This window comes from Pistacia vera, unplaced genomic scaffold (genome assembly GCF_008641045.1).
Source record: "Pistacia vera cultivar Batoury unplaced genomic scaffold, PisVer_v2 Contig3, whole genome shotgun sequence".
Taxonomy (NCBI): Eukaryota; Viridiplantae; Streptophyta; class Magnoliopsida; order Sapindales; family Anacardiaceae; genus Pistacia; species Pistacia vera.
The window spans coordinates 835,873-858,459 of NW_022196112.1; the positions used below are offsets into that span (position 1 = coordinate 835,873).

Below are 22,587 nucleotides of genomic sequence, written 5' to 3' on the forward strand. Positions count from 1 at the left end.
ATTAAGGTAGATAAATCTAAGGTAGAATCCATTCAAGGCTGGCCTACACCTAGTTCCATTGCGGAAGTTAGGAGTTTTCATGGTTTAGCTTCATTTTATCGAAGATTCGTACCAAATTGCAATTCCCTTATGGCTCCCATGACAGAATGTCTGAAGAAAGGATCCTTTGAGTGGACCAAAGCAACAAATGAGGCCTTTGAATTAATTAAGAAGAAGTTGTGTGAAGCTCCTATTCTTACATTATCGGATTTCAACCAAGTATTCAAAGTTGAATGTGATGCAAGTGGTGTTGTCATTAGGGTAGTTCTCAATCAATCTAAAAGGCCAATTACATACTTTAGTGAGAAACTTAATGGTTCAAGAAGGAAATATAGCACCTACGACAAAGAATTCTATGCTATAGTTAGGGCACTTGATCATTGGAGTCATTGCCATCGGCCAAGACAGTTTGTTCTCCATTTGGATCATCAAGCTTTGAGATTCATCAAACGGACAACACAAGCTCAATCTGAGACATGCCAAGTGGGTTGAGTTTATCCAATCATTCTCATTTGTGTTAAACTACAAACAAGGAGTGCACAATGTTATAGCTGATGCACTTTCTAGGAAGTATGTGATAAGCGTATTTTACACTATGATTTTGCATTGAATTTTGATAGGATTTAGGATACTTTTCATACAATTTGGGCCATAATTGCTACCTAATTCTATTAATTTGTCTTTGTAGGCCTAAACGATGATTTTTAGCATAAATGACAGTTTTGAGCGTAAATTGTGTAACTTGAGCTTGAAAACTCGGAATAACCTGAATTTAGAAGCTTTGGAAAGCTAAGAAGAAGAGCTACAACGTTCATGTTTTGGGTTTTTCCTAATTCTGACTGGACAAAGGTGAAAACTTGGCTTGAAGTCGTGAAAAGGACGCTGGGAACTGAAGAAAAACGTCTTTGGACGTGCTTCAGTATTTCTGCCATAACTTGAGCTGTAGACCTCGGATTGTGCTGATTCTTGAACTACCAGAAAGATAATTGAAAGGGCTACAATTCATATGTTTTACACTTTTCCAGATTCTAACTATATCATGCTCAAATTGGGCCTGTAAGTCTTCGCCGCGGCGAGGAAAAAGCTTCGCCGCGGCGAAACCTGCGTCAGATGCAAAAATAAAACGACGCGTTTTGGCTTGCTAGGGCTTCGTCCTTAAGTGAGAGAGGTATAAATTAGAGCGAAAAGGAAGAGAAAAGGGGCTTGGTTCGTGATTTGGGAGGCAGCTCATGGAAGGAGAAGATTATTGAAGATTTGGGCTTCAAATTAGAGAAGATTTCTCCATCTTTTGCTTGCTTTTCAATGATGAATCTTGATTCAGTTTGTTTTTGTTGTTTTATTTCGTTTTTGAGTATGAACTGAGTTGTTTAGCTAGGGTTTGATGTAATCTTGATACAATGATTCAAATTTATATGGATTGAATTACTTTGAGTTTTAATTTCATGATTGAGTGTTTATCTCTTTGCTTAATGTCTTTTGGATGCTTGATCACCATTCAAATGTGTGTTGTTCACAATGAGACTGAGAAGTGATTTGTGATTGTGCCTCTTGGGATAAATACCATAGATTAGCAAACGCTAGAGATAGGTTTAGCGATCTATGAAATCTAGATAGAATTCCACAAAGCTTAAAATCCTTTGAACTATTAATCTTCATTTTGTTGGGTGCGGAAGCTTAATAGGGATAAGTAGGGAAATGTAGCATGAGAATGTATGTTTTACAACTTAGGGAATTCGATTTTCAATCAAGGAATTAGAACTTGGGTAATAGATTCTATGATTTGGGTTAGCGTATTTAGGTGAATTCAACACCCTAGCATTTGTTTTAGAATTGTTTAATTAGTTAAGTTGTTGGGTTTTGCATTTATATTTAGTTTGTTAATCTTCCATCAATCCAATTTATTGTTGCTTCAATTAGGACTTAAACTAGAAAAATCGGTAATTAGTAACACTATCCTCGTGAGAACGATACTCACTCATCACTTTATTACTTTTTGCGACTAGTATACTTGCTATTTTTGCATGTTGTAGTAAACACGCATCAGTATGTCTTACTTTCTTTACTTGATTCTAGAGTTCCAGGTTTTGAGTTGATGAAATTATGCTATGAGGTAGATTTGGCGATGAAAACATGCATAGCTGAGAGTTGGAAACCTAGTTTTGAGGATTACATAATGCATGATGGTATTTATTCAAGGGTAGAAAATTATGTGTTCTTAAGGGTAGTTTTAGAGAATTGATCATGTGGGAAGCACATAGTGGTGGGTTGGGAGACCACTTTGGGGTTACAGATAATCCTAGGATTATATTGTTTTCTATATGATTTTTGTAGGATTTTGGATACTTCTTACAAGTTTTTTGTCTGAATTGTTACTTAATTTTGCATATTTTATTTTTCAGGCTAAAACATGCAGTTGGAGCAAAGCAAACCAAAAACAAGTTTTTGGACCCGAAATCAAACAAAATTCAGAAGATCAGGGGAATTCTGATGTTGATTGGAAGCACCCTTAGAGTTTGTTCCTATTGGGGAGCCCGAAGATCGAAGATTCAAGTGAAGAAGTAAGCAAAAGGCAGTTTTGTAAATTCAGCAAAGAAGATTAGGAGTTCGCCGCGGCAAGCTAGCCTTTGGACTCGTGGATCAACAAAACTCAAGTCGATGCCATGGCAAGAATTTTCTTCACTGTGGCGAAAACTGCAATTTTTAGTTTTTGTTAAAACACTGCATTTTCTATTGTTGTATTAGGTCCAAGGGTTTTTGGCGACTATTTAAGAGAAAGTTAGCTCATTTTAAGGGGGAGTTTGATATTTTGGGAAATAGGGAGAGGAGAAGAAGATTTGAAGTGTTCGGGTCTCTAAAATTAGAGAAGTTTCTTTTCCCTTTCTTGTTTTTATGGTGTTGAACTCTGATTTTTTTATGTATTTGATATTTATTTCCATTTTGAACATGAACTAACTCATTTTTTGGTTAGGGTTTTGATGGATCTTTGTTTATAATGTTTGATCTATAATATCTTGTTGTCTTTGAGTTCTATTGCATGGATTAAGTGTTTATCTTTGTTCTCAATGCATTTGATTATTGGGTTTTTGAATCAAATGAATGTTGAGCACGATGAGACTAAGAAGTGATTCATGCATTAGCTTCTTAAGGTAAACACACCATAGATTGAGCAAAAACTAGAGATAGACAAACGCGATCTATGAAATCTTTATAGGATTCCACCTGCTTAAGGGACTTTGAACTATTAAATTTCATTTTATTGGGTGCGGAAGTTTAATTGGGATAAGTAGTAATTTATAGCATGAGAAGGTATATTTTACAACTTAGGGAGTCCGATTTGTAATTCGTGAATGTGAACTTGAAGATGATAGGATTATTAGGTTGAATTGGAGTAACCTAGTGAAATCAAACCCTAACCTCTCTTCTTGAATTGAAATTCGTTGTTAAATTTCTTTTATTGTGTTAATTTTGGTTGTCTATTTTGTTTTGTTCTAAATTAGTTTTTAGCAGGTCCCGCAAATCCAAATTTTGGTGTTCTTCAATTAGTTATAAAATTAGGAAAATCGGTACTAAACACTTAATCCTTGTGGGAACAATACTCGATTCATCATTTTATTACGTTTTGTGACTAGTGCACTTGCTAAATATGCGTGTTTGTGAAAGCATGCATCAAGTTTTTGGCACTGTTGCCAAGGATTGATTTTGTGTTAATATTGAAGTTTTCTAGTTTTCGCCAATTTGGAGTTTAATTTTTAGTTTCAATTGTTTTTACTTTAATTTTTGTTTGCTTGTGATCGCACGCTTTTTTTCTTTTCTATATAGTTTATGCAAAAAGCAAGAAATCATCTAGTGGTTCCTATTGATCTAGAGATTGAAAGAACCGCGAGAAGACTCATCAGAAAGAGAAGAGAAAAAGAGGCAAGGATCATTAAGATGGCTAAAAACAGAACCTTCAGGGAATTTTCACTTCCACAAGTTGATGGGTGTAGTTCGAGCATTACGAGACCGCCTATTGAGGCGAATAACTTTGTGATAAAGCCAGCTATAATCTAGATGATTCAACAATCAGTACAGTTTGGGGGTGATCTAAAAGAAGACTCGAATATGCATATAGCCAGATTCTTGTGAATCTGTGATAGAACGGGGTGATGAATGATGCTATTAGATTACAAGTGTTTCCATTCTCATTGAGAGATAAGACAAAAGGATGGCTAATGTCATTACTTGCTGGAACCATCACGACATGGAATGATCTAGCATAGAAGTTTCTATACAAGTATTATCCACCAGCTCTTTCAACAAAGATGAGAAATGACATTACCTTATTTGTACAAGGTGACCATGAATCATTATATGAAGCATGGGAGAGATTCAAGGAAATGTTGAAGAAGTGTCAACACCACTGTTTGCCTGTTTGGATGCAAGTCCAAACGTTCTATTTGGGTTTGCTACAAAATGTTTGAACAATGGTAGATGCAGTAGCTAGAGGAGCTTTATAGAACAAGAAACCGGTGGAAGTTGAAGAGTTACTTGAAGTTTTAGCAAGTAACAACTACCAAAGACAGGATGAGAGAATAGTGCCAAAGAAGTCCATGGGTATTCAAGAAGTTGATGCTTACACAGCCATTTCAGCCCAACTTGTCGCACTTCAGAAACAAATAGGTGGTATGCATGTTAATTCCATTCAAACTCCTTAAGTAACATGTGATTTTTGTGCAGGTAACCATGCGAGCATTGACTACCAAGTAGGGAACACCTTCGCTTCATCCTCTTTATCATCAAAGCAAGTCAACTATTTGGTTGGGAATCAAAGACAATAGAACAATGTTGGAGAAATCACCCAAACTTGTCTTAGGGCAATCAAAACAATAAACTAAATTAAAGGATAGTGTCAAACCATCAATCAGGGGTGAACCATCAACCATGTGAGCAAAGAATGTTGAAATTGGAGGTTATGTTCAGGAAATTCATGCAAGAGACAATAGGTTTTATGAATGAGACACAGTCAAATTTCATAAATCAAGGAGTGTCTATTCGAAACTTGAAGGTGCAATTGGGTCAAATTACTAAAAAGTTGAATGAGAGAGCTCAAGGTTCCTTACCAAGTAACACGATGAAAAATCCACGTGAACAAGCAAATGCCATAACTTTAAGAAGTGGAACAGTCTTACAAGAAGTTGAACCAAAAGGAAGGATGAGAACCCACCAGAGAAGAAGGAAGAATCTGAGGAAGAAGTTAATGAAGAGATTATTGTTGAAGAGAAGCCAACAAGTCTCAGAAAAGAAGAATCAAAGAAGGAAAAGATGCTAAAGCCAAGGAAGGAAAAATTGCCATTTCTTGAAATACCACCAGAGTTGGCACACCACACTCCTCTAGTTCATTTCCCTTAGAGATTAAGGAAGCAAAATTAGGATAAGCAGTCTACTAAATTTCTTGATGTTTTCAAAAAACTGCATATTAACATTCCTTTTGAATATGCATTGCAGCATATGTCGAGTTATGCTAAGTTCCTGAAGGAAATTCTTTCAAACAAGAGGAAGCTGGAAGAGGAAGAAATAGTGATGCTTATAGAGGAATGCATCACCATTTTGTAGAAGAAGTTACCACCAAAGCTCAAGGATCCAAGGAGTTTCACCATCCCTTGTGTTATAGGAGATATTGCATTTGATAGAGTTTTGTGTGACTTAAGTTCGAGCATAAATCTAATGCTTTTTCTGTTTTTAGGAAAATGGTGATCGATGAAGTGAAGCCTACAATGGTTTCTTTGCAGCTTGCCGACCGATTGATCAAGCATGCACAAGGTATTATTGAAGATGTGTTAGTCAAGGTGGATAAATTCATATTTCCTACAGATTTTGTGGTATTGGATATGGAGGAAGACAAAGAGATATTGCTCATTTTGGGAAGACCATTCCCTGCTACTAGAAGAACCTAGAAAAATTGATTTTGAGCGTGCAAGATGAAACGGTAACTTTTAATGTGTTTGAGGCCATGAAATTTCCATCGGATGTAGAGTCATGTTTCAAGGTTGATGTGGTTGATAGTGTAGTAAAAGATACATTTGAAGAGATTCATCCTCAACTACCTCTTGAATCATGCATTTCCCAATCCAAAACTACCAAAGAAGATGAGCCAAGGAAGAATGAGTGTGCAAGGAATTTGGAAGCACTTCAACCAATGAACACAATCCAAGATCCAAAATTTGAAGACTTGGACATGAGTAAGGAGAAGATAAGGCAAAGTTGAAAGAACCTCCCAAGTTTGAACTGAAGCCTTTACCATCTCATCTCAAGTGCATGTATCTTGGTGAATCTGATTCTTTTCCAATGATTATTAATGCAAAATTGGGTGAATTAGAGGAAGAGAAATTAATTCAAGTCTCGAGAGAGCATAAGTCTGCAATTGGATGGACCATTTCAGATATAAAGGGCATTTCTCCTTCTTTTTGCATGCACAAGATCCTTATGGAAGATGGTATCAAGCCAAGAGTGCAACCACAACAACGATTGAACCCTTCTATGAAGGAAGTAGTAAGGAAAGAGGTAGTTAAACTATTAGATGTAGGAATCATCTATCCCATTTCAGATAGTCCTTGGGTGAGTCCTGTACAAGTGGTTCCAAAGAAATGAGGCATCACGGTGATAAAAAATGAGAGCAATGAGTTGATCCCGACTAGGATAGTCACAGGTTGGAGGGTGCATATTGATTATAGGAAACTGAATGAAGCAATAAGGAATGATCATTTTCCACTACCATTCATTAACCAAATATTGGAAAGACTAGCGAGACATGCTTATTACTGTTTCCTAGATGGCTATTCAGGGTATAACCAGATTCACATTGCTCTTGAAGACTAAGAAAAGACAACATTCACGTGTCCATATGGTACATTTACGTATAGAAGGATGCCCTTTGGGTTGTGTAATGCATCGGCCACCTTTCAGCGATGCATGATGTCCATATTTAGTGATATGGTGGAACGGTTTCTCAAAATGTTCATGGACGATTTCTCCACTGTTGGCTCTTCTTTTTATGATTGTCTTTCTAACCTTTCTCTTGTTTTGCAGTGATGTCAAGACACTAACCTAGTGTTAATTGGGAGAAGTGTCATTTTATGGTTCAAGTGAGCATAGTTCTCGGACATCGAATTTGAAGGAAAGGAGTTGAAGTGGATCGAGCTAAAACTGAATTGATTGAAATGTTGCCACCTCTAACAAATGTCAAATCTATCCAGAGTTTCTTGGGACACGTGGGGTTCTAGAAAATATTCATCAAGGATTTCTCTAAGATTTCTAAACCCCTCTGTAATTTGTTACTTAAAGATGCACCATTTGATTTTAATGATGATTGCATGCATGATTTTCAATCTCTTAAACAATTATTAGTATCTACACCTATTATTGCGGTTCTCGATTGGGAACTCCCATTTGAATTAATGTGTGATGCTAGTGATTATGCAATAGGGGAAGTCTTAGGGCAAAGAAACAATAAAATTTTGCATGTGATACAGTATGCCAGTAGAACATTAACTAATGCACAATTGGATTACACTACCACTGAAAAATAGCTTTTGGCAGTTGTTTATGCATTTGATAAATTTCGCTCTTATTTGCTAGGTGCCAAGGTCATTGTCAACACGGATCATTCAGTGCTCAAGAATCTTTTGGCAAAGAAAAAAGCAAAACCGAGACTTATCTAATGGATTCTACTCCTTCAAGAATTTGATTTGGAAATCTGGCATAAGAAAGGGTTAGAGAATGTGGTGGTAGATCAGTTGTCAAGACTTGAGTAACTAGAAAGGGAGGATGAGAAAGAGGTCCAAATTCAAGACACATGTTCGAATGAACAATTGATGAAAATTGGAGAAGCACCATGGTATGCTGATATTGCAAACCACTTGTCATCTCGAGTGCTTCCAATAGATATGACTTACCAACAAAAAAAGAAGCTCTTTTCTGATTTGAAGTTCTATTTTTGGGAAAAAAAAATCGTTTTTGTATAAGCATTGTGTAGATTAGATGATATGCAGATGTGTGCCGGAAGAAGAAACGAAGAGCATATTGTGGCATTGTCATGAAAAGGAAGTTGGTGGTCACTTTGGAGGAACAAGAACTGTAGCTAAAATCCTTCAATCTAGATTCTATTGGCCAAATCTTTTTAAGGATGCCTTTAGGTTTGCTCAAGAGTGTGACCAATGTCAAAGAAGTGGGAATATCTCAAGGAGGAATGAACTACCCTTAAACAATATTTTGGTTGTGGAACTTTTTGATGTTTAGGGATTGACTTCATGGGACCCTTCCCAAATGCGTTTAGGAACACCTACATTTTAGTTATAGTGGACTACGTGTCAAAGTGGGTAGAAGAAGTTGCATTACCTTCAAATAATGCTAAAGTAGTGGTAAGCTTTGTTAGGAAGAATATCTTATCTTGTTTGGAGTACGACAGGCTATTATAAGTGATGGAGGGACGCACTTTTGCAACCAGAAATTTGAAGCTCTATTAGGAAAATATAGAGTGACACATCGAGTGGCTACACCTTACCATCCTCAAACGAGTGGACAAGTTGAATTGTCAAACAGGGAATTAAAGAAAATTCTAGAGAAGACGGTAAATGAATCGAGGAAAGATTAGTCACATAAGTTAGATGATTCACTGTGGGTATACTAAACGACATTTAAAACACCAATTGGAATGTCCCCATATTGTCTTGTGTTTGGTAAAGCATGCCCCTTGCCTGTGGAATTGGAGCACAGGGCTTATTGGGCAGTAAAAATGTTGACTATGGATTTACAAGCCGCTAGAGAAGAAAGGATGCTTCAACTAATTGAATTGGATGAGTTTCGCCACCAAACATATGAAAATGCAAAGATTTATAAGGAGAAAACCAAAATGTGGCATGACAAGCATATAGTGAAGAAGAACTTTGAAGTGGGTTAGAAAGTTTTGCTCTACAACTTAAGAATTAGGCTTTTTCCCATAAAACTTAACTCAAGATGGTTCGAACCCTTCATAGTTACTAAAGTTCATCCAAATGGAGTAGCTGAGATTTCTCATGAGCAAAAAGGCACTTTTAAGGTCAATGGGCAGAGACTAAAGCCATAAATTCATGGAGCTTTGAGTTGCAAGACACTGCCCATCAAGATTGATATTCCGAAATGAGATCCAAGGAGAAAGTCGAGCTTTCGACTATAAACAAGTGCTTCTTGGGAGGCAACACATGCGTTTTTCATTTTGTGTGATTTTATTTGTTTTGCATGTTGTTTATGCTTTATTTGACTTAGGAAGTAATTAATTTTTGTGTTTTAGGTGAAAATTTGAAATTTGACATGAAGAGAAAATTTTCCAGACTTTGCCACAGCAAGTAGAACTTTTCGCCGTGAAAAGATACACACTGCCATCGTAGTGGATTAAGGTTTTCAATTTTTCGCTGCAATAGCATACACACTGTGATCGTTATGCACAAAATTTCTAGATTTTCACCATGGCATTGAGCAAGTCTGACGCGAGATTGAAGAATTTCTAGAATTTCGCCACGGCGAAATTTCCTCTTTGTCGTGGCGAAATCCATTTTCTATATAAACTCGCCCTTTCTCTCCCATTTTTCACAAGAACTCAATTTCACCTCCAAAGAGAAAAAAAAAAAATTCATCTTCAAATCCTGACCTTTTCCACTTAAATTTCTTGCACCATTCCACTCCATCACTCCCATAAAGACTCAAACAACCTTCCCTTGCACCAAATTTGGCCAATTTTGAACAAATTTTGGAAACCCTAGGTCTTCCAAAATTGGGGGTTTTGCGATTTGGAGCAATTAAGGGCTAATCAAGCTTGGGTGTGGTAAGATTTTGAGTTTTCATGCATCTGTTTTTATGGATTTCGTAGTTTGAATGCTTGATCTTGAGATTTATGGATGAACTCGAGTTTTTGAACTGAATTGCTTGTTTGGAGTTGTGATTCATGTTTGGAGTATGGGAATATTTTATTTTGAATTGATTTGTGGTTGAGGAAGTTGCGTTAGTGAATTTGAAGTTGTTAGAGTGTATTTGGAAGTTTGGTGATTTTGGGGTTTGATTGTGAATTTTGAATTGTTATGGTTGAATTAAAGATTTGACTGTTAGGTTGTGAGAAGTGTGCATTTGTGCTTGATTTTAGAGTTGAATTATTGAAATTTTGTGTTGATTGAGTGTGGGTTGTGTTGGGTTAAGACAAGTGGTAGATTTTTGTTGAATTGTGTTGAGAGAAAATGCCACTTAAAACCACTCCGAAGGGTAAGGGCAAGCAAGTAGACAATAGGTCTGCGAATTCTAAGGCTAAACGGCATTATGAAGTAGTCGTTCAGAAAAAGGACAAGGGTTTTATTCTAGAGAAAGGGATGAGTAGTATCTTTGCAGAAGATTGGGCAAAAGGAAGGAATTAGGTAACCTTTTTTGGAAGAACCTAAGCATCTAGCAGTAGTACCCATTGTGCAAGAATTTTATGCGAACTTTCCTGAGTGTGACCTTGGGTTTGTGTATGTGAGGGGTGTCAAAGTTCCATTTAGTGCCCGGATCATCAATGAATTTTATGAAATTATGCCAATTGAACATGATGATTACCTAGAATTCAAGGCTAAGGACATTAATTTTGAGGATATAATCATGGTAATAGCAAAGCCAGGTGCTTCTTGGGAGATCACTAAGAAGGGAAGGAGAAAGATAAAGGGGATTTATTTGATAGTTATGGCTAGAATTTGGCAATACTTCATTTGTACGAGGTTGATTCCAGAGACACACTATAGTTCAGTGGATGCAAATAGAGTCATTTTACTTTATGCCATTGCAACTGGAAAGAAGACGGATGTGGGTGAAATTATAATGGAGAATATAAGGCATGCAGCCAAATTAGTGAGAGCTAGCTATGCCTTCTCGCATCTCATCACATAGATTTGTATGAATGCTAGAATTCGAAAGGCCGATGATGAACCGCTTATTCATCCTGCCCCAATCCTCGACCAAGTTTATTTCCAAAGACTCAAAGATAAAACTACCGTTGGAGGAGCTAGCTCAAGCTCAAAAAGACCAAGATCAACTCCCACAACAACCGCACCTGCACCTTCACGCACAACAAAAGATCTATTGCAACAAATTCTAACCAAAATGACCAAAATGGAAAGATGCCAAGATTGGTTGGGAGATCAAACCCGAATGTTGTATGAGATGCAATATAAATGTTGCACTAGTCTGGGCATAGATGTGTCCAACTTCCAATGGCAAGACTGGCCAGAAGATGAAGATCAAATTCTTGATGATGCCATGGATGAAAATGATGTCGATCAGGGAGACGATGAAGATGAGTGAAGCCTGAGACACATTCAGTTTTATTTTTGTTTTTGCTTTATTTTTGTACAATGAAACTCATTTTATTTCTTGTTTTTATTTGTACATGTTTTTTTGCATTGTTAGGTTTTAGGTTTGATTCGCTATGGTTTGAGAATGAGATGTTATTTTTCCATAATCTGTGAGGTTTTCTACCACATTTTGGACCCTTGAGTTTTTATGTGTTTTGACAAATATTGCTAAAAAGGAAAACGATGAAGGGATGTCCGGATCTTGCGCTCATTTTGATCTTCACAGATTAATCAAGGGAGCATCTCATATTTTAAGCTCGTTTTTCTACTCCTGTGTGCATTATTGGTTGACACTGAGGACAATATCATTTTCTGATTTCGGGGTAGAGAAAAAGTTTGAAATTTTTTGCATGTTTTAGTTGACTTTTATCTTTGTGTGTTTTATGGTTTTTAGGTTGTGTGCTGATTTGGTATGTTTGTATTATTTTTGTTGCCTAGACGATTTGCATAAGTCCATGATGAGATTTTGATTGTTGGGATATTATTTATAGAAAATGCAAAGCATTGCTTCAAGTTTATGTTGGTTGACTTGATTTAGCTTGAGGTTCGTTAAGTGGTTCAACCACCATTTTCATTCTTTTGGCATGCTTAGAAACATTTTATGTAGCTATGTGAAGTCTTGACAATGTTGGTAGACTCTAGAACCTAGTTGAGAGGTGCTTGAGGCGAAATTCTAGGACTAGACATTGTTGAGGAAATGATTTGGCAATTTTTTGGAATGTTTGAGCCTTTCTAGCGAACCCATGAATGGATTTTCTCTAGCAACCTTCTTGAGCCTTTTATTTATTGCCTTATTTCTCTTGTGTAACCAAAAATGTCCAACCCCTTCACCCTAAGCACTTTATCATACCCTTTAGGAGAACTCTGAACTTTATGTATAAGATAAAAGAGTTTTGGAGGTGTGTGAATAAAGATGGATTAAAAGTTCAAGTTTGGGGGTTGTAAAAAAGGGCAATAAAAACCCCATTTTTTATTGTGTTTGATGTTTATATACCAAAAAAAAAAAAAAATACTCTGTATATAGTTTTAATTAAAGTTCTTGATTTACTTATGCATTTCCAGCACAAAAATAAAAATACATAAGTTTGGGGTTGGAAAAAGGGTTGATACTTTTGGTTGGTGATTGAGAAATAAAATGGGACCAATGTAGCTCTTCATGTTTGCATGAGGAAAACTGAGTTCTCTTGCTTTGTTTTTCCTATCTTTTCTTTCGAGCCACTTACCCAAGCCTAACGTTACAAGCCAACAAAAACCTTTTGATCCTTAGTGATGTCTAGTCTACATTAGTGGAGAGTAGTTTGATACTTAGGCTTATAGAGTCTACCACCATTTGATAAACTTTACATTTCTGCATAAAATAATCTGAGAAGTCGGAAGGTGGACTAAAGTGGGGATTACCAACTTAGGGGACCGATAGAGAAAGATGGTCAATTCAATTTATGACTTTTTGGAGTGCTAAGCATTTTCTTGTAATAATGTATCAACAATTTTATGAGACTTGCATTTGCAACAATTCTAGGCATTTCTTTTGTGTTTGATTTTAATTTTCCTTTGTTTTTTTAGTTTTATGTTGCTTTTATTTTGCTTCACTTTGTTCCTGATGCTTGAGGATGAGCATACCTTAAGTTTGGGGATATTTGATAATCCTATGATTATATTGTTTTCTATACGATTTTTGTAGGATTTTAGATACTTCTTACGAGTTTTGTGTCTGAATTATTACTTAATTTTGCATATTTTACGTTTAAGGCCAAAACGTACAGTTGGACCAAAATAGATAAAAAAAATGAGTTTTTGGACCTGAAATCGAGCAAAATTCAAAAGATCAAGGGAATCTGATGCTGATTGGAAGCACCCTTAGAGTCTGTTCATATTAGGGAGCACAAAGATCGAAGATTTAAGTGAAGAAGCAAGCAGAGGGCAGTTCCATAAATTCAGCAAAGAAGATTAGGAGTTCACTGCGGTAAGGTTTTCATTTTGCCACGGCAAGCTAGCCTCTGGACTCGTCGGTCAACAAAACTCAAGTCGTTACCGCAACGAGAATTTTTCTTCATTGCAGCGAAAACTGCAATTTTTAGTTTTTTTTTTAAACGTTGTGTTTTTCTATTATTGTATTATGTCCTAGGGTTTTTGGCAACTATTTAAGAGAAAGTTGGCTCATTTTGAGAGGGAGCTCGACATTTTGTGAAATAAGGAGAGGAGAAGAAGATTTGAAGAGTTTGGGTCTCCAAAATTAGAGAAGTTTCGGTCTCCAAAATTAGAGAAGTTTTTTTTCCTTTTCTTGTTTTTATGATGTTGAACTTTGATTTTGTTATGTATTTGATGTTTATTTCCATTATGAACATGAATTAACTCATTTTTGGGTTAGGCTTTTGATGGATCTTTGTTTGTAATGATTTGATCTATTATATCTTGTTGTCTTTGAGTTCTATTGCATGGATTAAGTGTTTATCTTTGTTCTTAATGCATTTGATTATGGGGTTTTTGAATCAAATGAATGTTGAACATGATGAGACTGAGAAGTGATTCATGCATTAGCTTCTCAAGGTAAACACCATAGATTGAGCAAAAACTAGAGATAGGCAAATGCGACGTATGAAATCTTTATAGGATTCCACCTGCTTAAGGGGCTTTGACCTATTAAATTTCATTTTGTTGGGTGCAGAAGTTTAATAGGGATAAGCAGTAATTTATAGCATGAGAAGGTATATTTTACAACATAGGGAGTCTAATTTGTAATCCGTGCATGTGAACTTGAAGATGATAGGATTATTAGGTTGAATTGGAGTAACTTAGTGAAATCAAACCCTAACCTCTCTTCTTGAATTGAAATTTGTTGTTAAATTGCTTTTATTGTGTTAATTTTGGTTGTCTATTTTATTTTGTTCTAATTTAGTTTTTAGTAGGTCCCGCAAATCCAAATTTTTGTGTTCTTCAATTAGTTATAAAATTAGGAAAATCGGTACGTAGCACTCAATCCTCGTGGGAACGATACTAGATTTGTCACTTTATTACTTTTTATGACTAGTGCACTTGCTAAATATGCATGTCTGTGAAAGCACGCATCAGTTACTAAGACCCTAGAGACCATTAAAGAATACTTTTATTGGCCTAAAATGTTGGGGGATGTTCAAGCTCTTATTAGGAGATGTGGTTCATGTCAAAGAGCTAAAAGCCAACTCAAGGCTGGCCCATATTTACCCTTACCCATAGTCGAGCACCCTTGGGAAGACCTTAGCATGGATTTTGTGGTTGCCTTACCTAGTACCCAAAAAGGAAAGGATTCTATCATGGTAGTGATTGATAGGTTCTCAAAATTGGCCCATTTCATACCATGTCATACCACACATGATGTATCTAAAGTTACCAAATTGTTCTTTAGGGAGATAGTGAGACTTCATAGGATTCTAAGAACTATTGTCTCGGATAGGGACACCAAGTTCTTTAGACATTTTTTGAGAAGTTTATGGGGTAAATTAGGAACCAAATTGATGTTTAGCACTTCACATCATCCTCAAACAAATGACCAAACTGAAGTGGTGAATAAGGTGTTGGGTAATGTCTTAAGGAGTTTAGTTAGCAAGCATTTGAGAGATTGGGACTTGCAATTAGCACATGCTGAATTCACTTATAATAGGAGTCCAAATTCTACCATAGGTCACACTCCATTTGAGGCATTGTATGGAGTGAACCCACTTATCCCTTTTGATCTCACTTCCCTACCCGTTGATTTTAAACCAAGTGTGCAAGCCGATGAGAAGTTGAAGCAAATGAAGAAACTCCATGAAATCATGAATACTCAATTTGAGAAATCAAATGAAAAGATCAAAAGTAAGGCTAATAAACATAGAAAGCCTAAAATTTTTTAGCCAGGGGATTTAGTATGGATCCATTTGAGAAAGGAGAGATTTCCAAGCAAGAGAAAGAGTAAGTTGGCTCCTAGGGCAAATGGACCTTTTAAGGTTGTTGAAAGGGTGAATGATAATGCTTATAAGGTGGAGTTGCCTAGTGAGTATGGAAGAGTTACGGCAACATTCAATGTCAGTGATCTTAGCCCTTACTTAGACGACGATCTAGATTTGAGGGAAAATCCTTCTTAACCTGGGGAGGATGATACGTTTACAAGTCCTAAAACACCTGTAAGCATGAGTGGAAAGGGAATTACAAGTTCTAACACACTCTAATTCGGTTGAAATAAAGAAATCCATTCCAAGTCCTAAAACACTTGGTTTATGGAATGTGGATAACAGTGAAGGCTATTCAGCTCAAGAAAGTTCTAAGGAGAAGATGAGTCCAATCAAATCAGCCCAAGTATTCCAAGTCCAAGCACATCAAGAGAAGTCCAAGTCCACCAAGAAAGAAGCCTAATTGCCCAAAACACCCAATTTGGCCCAATTTGCATTTATACAGGAAGAATTCACATGACTCTTTATTGGGTTCATTTCCATGATCCACAAGGCCCAATTTCATGCACCCTTATTAGTAGAATTAATTAACACCATTGATTGGCTTTTGATTGAATAGGAGTAAGCTTATACAACTAATAAAGTGGTTAAGACAAATATCCTAGATTTAATAGTTTATGTTCCCTTTGCATTAAATAGGCATGGGTCTTAATTTTGAATGAATGGCTTGTGATTTTTTGTTGACTTTATTTGTAATTTCTTTGTATTTGTCATTTAATTTTCTATCCTTGTAATTGTCTACATAAAGGCAACTATTCCTCTTTGTAATTTTAGTGAAGATATATGAAATATTTGGTTTAACCATTTTCAAAGAACTTGTGTGTTCTTGTTTGTGAATTCTTTATCCAAGTCTTGGCAAGGGTATTTGGTAGTGAATTAAATTCAAGTTGGTGGAGTGATCCTTTATGCTTGAAGGTTACAACTTGTCTTGGTCCGAAAATTTGCAAGTGTTTTGTGTTAGTTTATGCTTGGCCGAATTTGACTTGATTTTGTGGTATATTATTGTTCTTGTGTTGCTGGATTTGGATCAACAATCAACCACTACCATGATAGAATCTTTACCTCGCTGTGTCCTTGGCAGAGCAACCACAAAATCCATGCTAAGATCCTCCCAAGAGTGTTCGGCTATAGGCAAGGGCATGTATGGGCCGGCTTTGAATTGACTCTTTTTTTTTTTTTTTGGTAAGTAAAAATTCATTAGAAAAGAAGACTATACAAAAGAGGCCATAAAAATATGGCCAACCTACCATAAGACAGGCCCTATGTTAGGCTCAAAAGAATCATGTAATCATAAGGACTACTATCAATTGCTATACAAAGCAACTAACACAAACGAAGACAATGAAAACCCATCCTCAACCATGGCTATCCAAAACAAACAACACCACCCGAACAAACAAATCAATCACAATGCGAACTACACTAAAGAGAAACACTAAAGTCTACATGAGCTAAGGCCGTATCAAACCAACCAACCCAAATCAAGCTCTACAACCTGCCAAGTAATGGAACTCATTGGGTTTTGAAGATGGACAAGGGGAGACACAAGTAATGAGCAAGCTAAGAGTTGCTATTGGTTTTCTTCAATTTTGTGAGATCCATTGCTCTCTCTCTCAACCACATTCTTAATAAGGGTAAACAAAGAAGTGGCATCTTGACTATCTCTCCCAAAGTGTCTATTGTTATGTTCCCTCCAAATGTAGTACACAGTGGCCTCCAAGCATAATTTACCCATAGCATGCTTAAGATTCTTGGAATTCCAACTAGTAGTGATGTGCTATATATACTCTTTCCAAGGCCAAGTGAAATAACCCAAAGAACACATGCCCATCAAGTGGGTCCAAATGTCTCTAGTGAATAAGCAAGAGAAGAAAAGGTGGTCAAGAGTCTCTACCTGCCAATTGCAAAAATAATAAGTCCCATCAAAATTAACTCCATAACTAACCAGCTTGTCCTTGGTTTGTAGGCGTTCCTTTATCGCCAACCACAGGATGAAAGAATGTCTCAGAATTGCCTTTTGATGCCAAATAATATGGTGCCAATCCATTTTTGTTTTGTGCACTCTACATGTTGTTGGAGTAAGTGCCCTAGAGCCAATCAATTATTGTTGAATTGACTGTTTGTAATAATGTTTATTAATCAATAAAAGGCATTATCTACTATATCATGTAAATCATAGTTGCATGTATTGATATATGTCCTTAGGATGGTAGAACCATGACGAGGGTATGAAGTGTTTCAAATCTTGATAGTGAGAACCCTATGAGCACATATGGTGGCCATTCTAGAAATGTTCATAGCCCCAGTATTATTCTAACCAAGGACAAAGATAATACGGTAAATCCATTTCCAACCAATTCAACAACACAACACAACACACTCCAAAAATCAAGTAGAAATTCGGCCAAATTACAGCCATGAACTAAAGCACACTTACTTGCAAATCCGGACCAAGACAAGTAGAAACACTTCAAGCCTAAAGGATTACTCCACCAACTTGAATTGTTTCACCACCAAATCCCCTTGCCAAGACTTGGATAAAGAATGCACACTCAAGAACACAAAAGTTCTTTCAAATGGATAAAACCAATTTCATAAATTTCAAAAGGTCAGTGTTACGATGAAATAGTTGCCCTTATATTGGCAAATACAAGGATAAACAAGTAATTGACAAATACAATAAAATGAAAATAAACTTAACTAATATTACAAGCCATTCATTCAAAAAGCATGGCCATGCCTATTTAATGCAAAGAGACATAATTCCTTAATTCTAGGATCTATGTCTTTAGCCACCCCATTAGTTGAAATAAGCTTACTTCATTAGATCAAAACTTGATCAATGATCCTAATTAAGTCTACTAATAGGGGTGTAAAAGTTTGGGCCTTGAGAATCATGCAAATGGATCCACTAAGGGTTCATATGGATCTTCCCCTTTGGAATAAGACTAGGGCCGAATTGGACCAATTCAACATTTGGGCTTCTTTGTTAGTGGGCTTGAGCTTCCCTTGTTGAGCTTGGGCTTGGAATGGTTTGGGCCAAAAAATTTGGGCTCTCTCCCTCCTTGGAACTTGCTTGGGCTGAATTTCCTCCATTGCATTCCACATTCCACAATCCAAGTGTTTTAGGACTTGGAGTGAAGTTCTTCAATTCAACCAAATTAGCAAGTGTTTTAGAACTTGTAATTCCTTGTCCACTTATGTTTACAAGTGTTTTAGGACTTGTAAACGTATCATCCTTGTAACACCCCACTTAAGGTACGTAGTTGTTGTTTCTTCTTTTACTCTTATTTGAGTTGGTTTCTTGGTATTATTGTTTGATTGAGTGTTGTGTTGAATGCTTGCCCTGAAATTTGTTGAAAATAGAAGAAGTTAAGTGTGCCAAGCTTCGCCGGGGCAAAGAAGAATCTTCGCCACGGCGAAGAGGTGTTGAAACCACGGGAAACTCTCTGGACAGTTTCACCGTGGCGACAGAAGATTCTTCGCCGCGGCGACAGGCTGACCAAAATGTTTGTTAAGTTTTTTGATATTTTCTTCCCTAAGGGCAATTTGACCATTCTACCCCTAATTAGCAGGAAAAGTGGGATAAAGGTAAGGATTTTTCATGGAGAAATGTTGAATGGGGGTGTGTTTGGCAATGAATCAAGGATTATAGATAAATTCCAAAGAAGAGTAAGGGCAAATGGGAATGCTTATGTATAAATTTCATTAAAGGAATTAAGACTTAGCAAACTCCTTCATTCTTACTCTCTCTAAATCACCTCTCCTCTCTTGCTTCCTCTCAACTTCTCTTTCTTTTGATCAAGGAGTTTCAAAGGGCTTTTGGAGTGATTTGGGGTAGAAAAACAACCTAAGCTTCCTAAGGTAAGGATTCTTACTTTGGTTGGTGAAGCTTTGTGAGTTTTAGTATATATTGAATATTGAGGGTTTTTGTTCTTTTGTTTAAGAGTAGAGAAAAAGTCAAGTAAACCAAGTGAAAGGAAGAGTTAGTGAAGTCTCTCCATACAAGGTAAGTAAATCCCACCCAAGTTGAGATTTAAGAATTTTCTTGATTAGGGTTTTGATAGCAATGATGTATGTATGTGATATACATGATATATGCCAAGTTATTGAGGCTTAAATAGAGATTTCTAGTGCTTTTGATTGTTTATACCTTTCAAATATAAGAAATGAGTTGTGGGTTGGAAAGGTAGTTTGAGATAATTGAAGGGGTATTGTGGAACCCTTTTGGAAGTGTCTTGCTTTGGCAGGTTTTGTGCTATGTGAGGGGTTTCTCCCCATTTTGGATGGTTAGAGAAAGATTTAGAATCATTGCCATAGTAGATTTTTATGATGCACTTGAACTGTTGATGAAATGCCTAGTAGAGTTTGAGTATGACTAGTGAACCTTAATTCTTGCAACATTGCATGTTGGCATTTCATAAGTGCATTAGTGGAGATGAACCATCCATAGGCACTAATGTGCATTGAAAAGTGACCTAAGAAGAAGTAGGAAACTTGTGTATGCATTACTCTATGAGTAGAGAACTGGTGGATGCAACTACTCTAAGGGTAGAGAGAATGAAAATGCTAGAATAGAGTGAATTAGAAGAGTAGAAGAGATGGGTTGATGCTTTATGATCATCACCCGACAGTTATGGGAATCGGTTGATGCTTTGTGATCACCACCCGAATAGCCATTAGAGATGGGTTGATGCTTTGTGATCGTCACCCGATAATGTATTAGAAACGGTGGATGCTTTGTGACCACCACCCGGTTATGATTAGATAGTGAGTTGATGCTTTGTGATCATCATCCGACATTTAGTAGAAGTGGTTGATGCTTTGTGATCATCACTCGACAGTGATTAGAGAGAGTTAATGCTTGGTGATCGTTACCCAAAAGTCATAAGAAACGGGTAGGTGCTAGGTGGACTCCACCCGATAGTTATGAAAACCGAGTAGGTGCTTTTGTGATCCCCACTCGGTGCCACTAAACTGTCGGTACTGTGTGAATTCCACTCGATAGTCATGGAGAGTGAGATGGTACTGTGTGAATGCCATCCGGCCGTACCTCCGGTAAGATAAGGCCATGACGTTTAGTAGAAACAAAATAGTATAAGGAAAGAATTAAGAGTAATTCATACGGGGACAAACGATAGATTGTTTTACTTACTGAGCATTATTTTGGCTCACCCCGTTATTTTTCCTTTGTGGATGCAGGGTCTAGGTGATGATGCAGGTCGGAGGGCATCAGCAAGCAGAGCAATAGCTCACACTGTTTCCCCTGTTTCGTCTTTTAAAATGATGTTTTGTAAACAATATTCTTGTGTATAAAAGACATATGACTTATAATGAAAGAAAGTTTTTGGGCCCAACTTTTTATTGTTATTATGCATGCATTGTACTAGTTTACAGTAGTTGTTACATTTTTGGTATCAGAGCACAGATTTTGGGATTTAACTGTACTATTCTCATCACCACACGACGTCCTATAACCGACTGTGTGAGTTATTCTTTCCTTACAGTAATTGTTTTTCTTGAGTTCATTGGTGTGATTATTTTGTAATGAGGCGTAGTTACCGAAATCGCGGTAAGGGTGTGGTGAATGAAGGAGAACCTTCTAACCCACCAGAGTCTACGCCCCCTCCCCTGGATGAAGCTAGAATTCAGGGAATTATACGCAGGTTATGGCAGAAGCACAGGGGAAGTTGAAACCCCCGTACTAACCCGCCCGTTACACATGTCAAAGAGGACAACCGTACCTCCCCCAGTACAAAACAGAGTTGAACCGATTTACGGTCTTTCTAGTCAGCATCAACCCTCGAGTTTAAGGGTACTACAGATCCAGTAATAGCGAAGAATGGCTTGGGTCAGTAGAACGAGCCCCAGGTTTATTTCCCATGTTGACCAGGAGAAGATCGGTATGCGAGTTTCTTGTTTCGGAGTGATCCCGAATTTGGTGGGAATTAATGGAGAAACTCATGATGTGACAGTATGACCTGGAAGAGTTCAGGCAATAGTTTGAGGCCCAGTAAGAACAGAGGACCAAGTTCATGAGAAGGTCCAAGAATTTATCAGTTTACAGCAAGGGACTAGTGCCGTGAAGAGTACTCAGTGAATTCAACTCTCTTGCAGGTTTGCACCCGAATAGTTAGTACTCCGGCTTTGAGAAGAGATAAGTTTGTTCATGGGTTGGAGCCGGAGATAGCCCGGATATAATGACAAGTTCCAACCCTCCTCGAAATTATAGTGAGGCTTTGAGGCGGGCAATGAAGGCGGAGATTTTTGAGAATAAGATTTCCCCAGTCGGATCCTCGACAGGAGGACCACGTGAGCCGCCTTCTGCCCCACAAATAGAGAAACAAGAAAGTGTAGAGTAAGAAATGAAGATCAGAAGAAGAAGTTTCAGTATAGACAGAATAGAGGGAGTGGAAGAATAAACGGCCCCGGACGATGGGTTTCCTCTTTGCTCTAAATGCGGAAGAATCACCCCGAAGAATGTCTGAGGGACCAAAGAGTGTTTATAGGTGCCGACACCAGGGCACATGATGAGAGATTGTAAAGCTCCTCTTCCACCAACCACTCAGAGTTCAGGAGGTACTGCGAACGCCAGAGTGTTTACTGTGGCATAGGGGGAAGCAGAGGCCAGTCCATCCGCTGTTACTGGTCAGTTTTGTTTCATTCAGTCCCTTTATATGCTTTAATTGATTCAGGCACTACTCATTCGTTCATATCTTATGGGATGCTTGAGAGATTAGGTTTGAAACCTACTAGAGCGACTCAACACATTAAGATAGAGCTACCCGATGGGGTATTGTTTTGACTTAAGAGATTTTGTTAAGAGAGTCCTTAGTGATCCAGGGTATAGAATTAACAGTTGACTTAATAGTTTTTGATATGCCCGACTTTGATGTGATTTTGGGCATGGATTTCCTAGGGAGATATGGAGTAGAGATTGACTGTCGGAAAAAGAAGGCGAGATTTAATCTCGATAGTGGAGATAAGTTTAGTTTTGGAGAAGGCCATCATTTGAGCATGTTGATTAATAGTATGAAAGCGAGAAAGAGTTGAGAAAAGGGTTGTTCGGGATATATTGCCCATGAGTGTCAGAGTGGTGATGTCCCATAGCCAGAGATTCAGAGAGTGCCAGTAGTTCAAGACTTTCTAGGTGTTTCGAAGAGTTATCGGGTTTGCCCCCAGAAAGGGAGGTAGAATTT

General features: G+C 37.3%; 1 non-coding gene across 1 annotated transcript; it reads right to left on the reverse strand.

Annotated features, from left to right (window-relative positions):
• Positions 1-4,337: 4,337 nt before the first annotated feature.
• On the reverse strand, positions 4,338-4,444 carry LOC116135431. The gene has a single exon (XR_004128896.1). It is a non-coding gene; the product is annotated as a small nucleolar RNA R71 (small nucleolar RNA).
• Between the last annotated feature and the right edge of the window lie 18,143 nt (positions 4,445-22,587).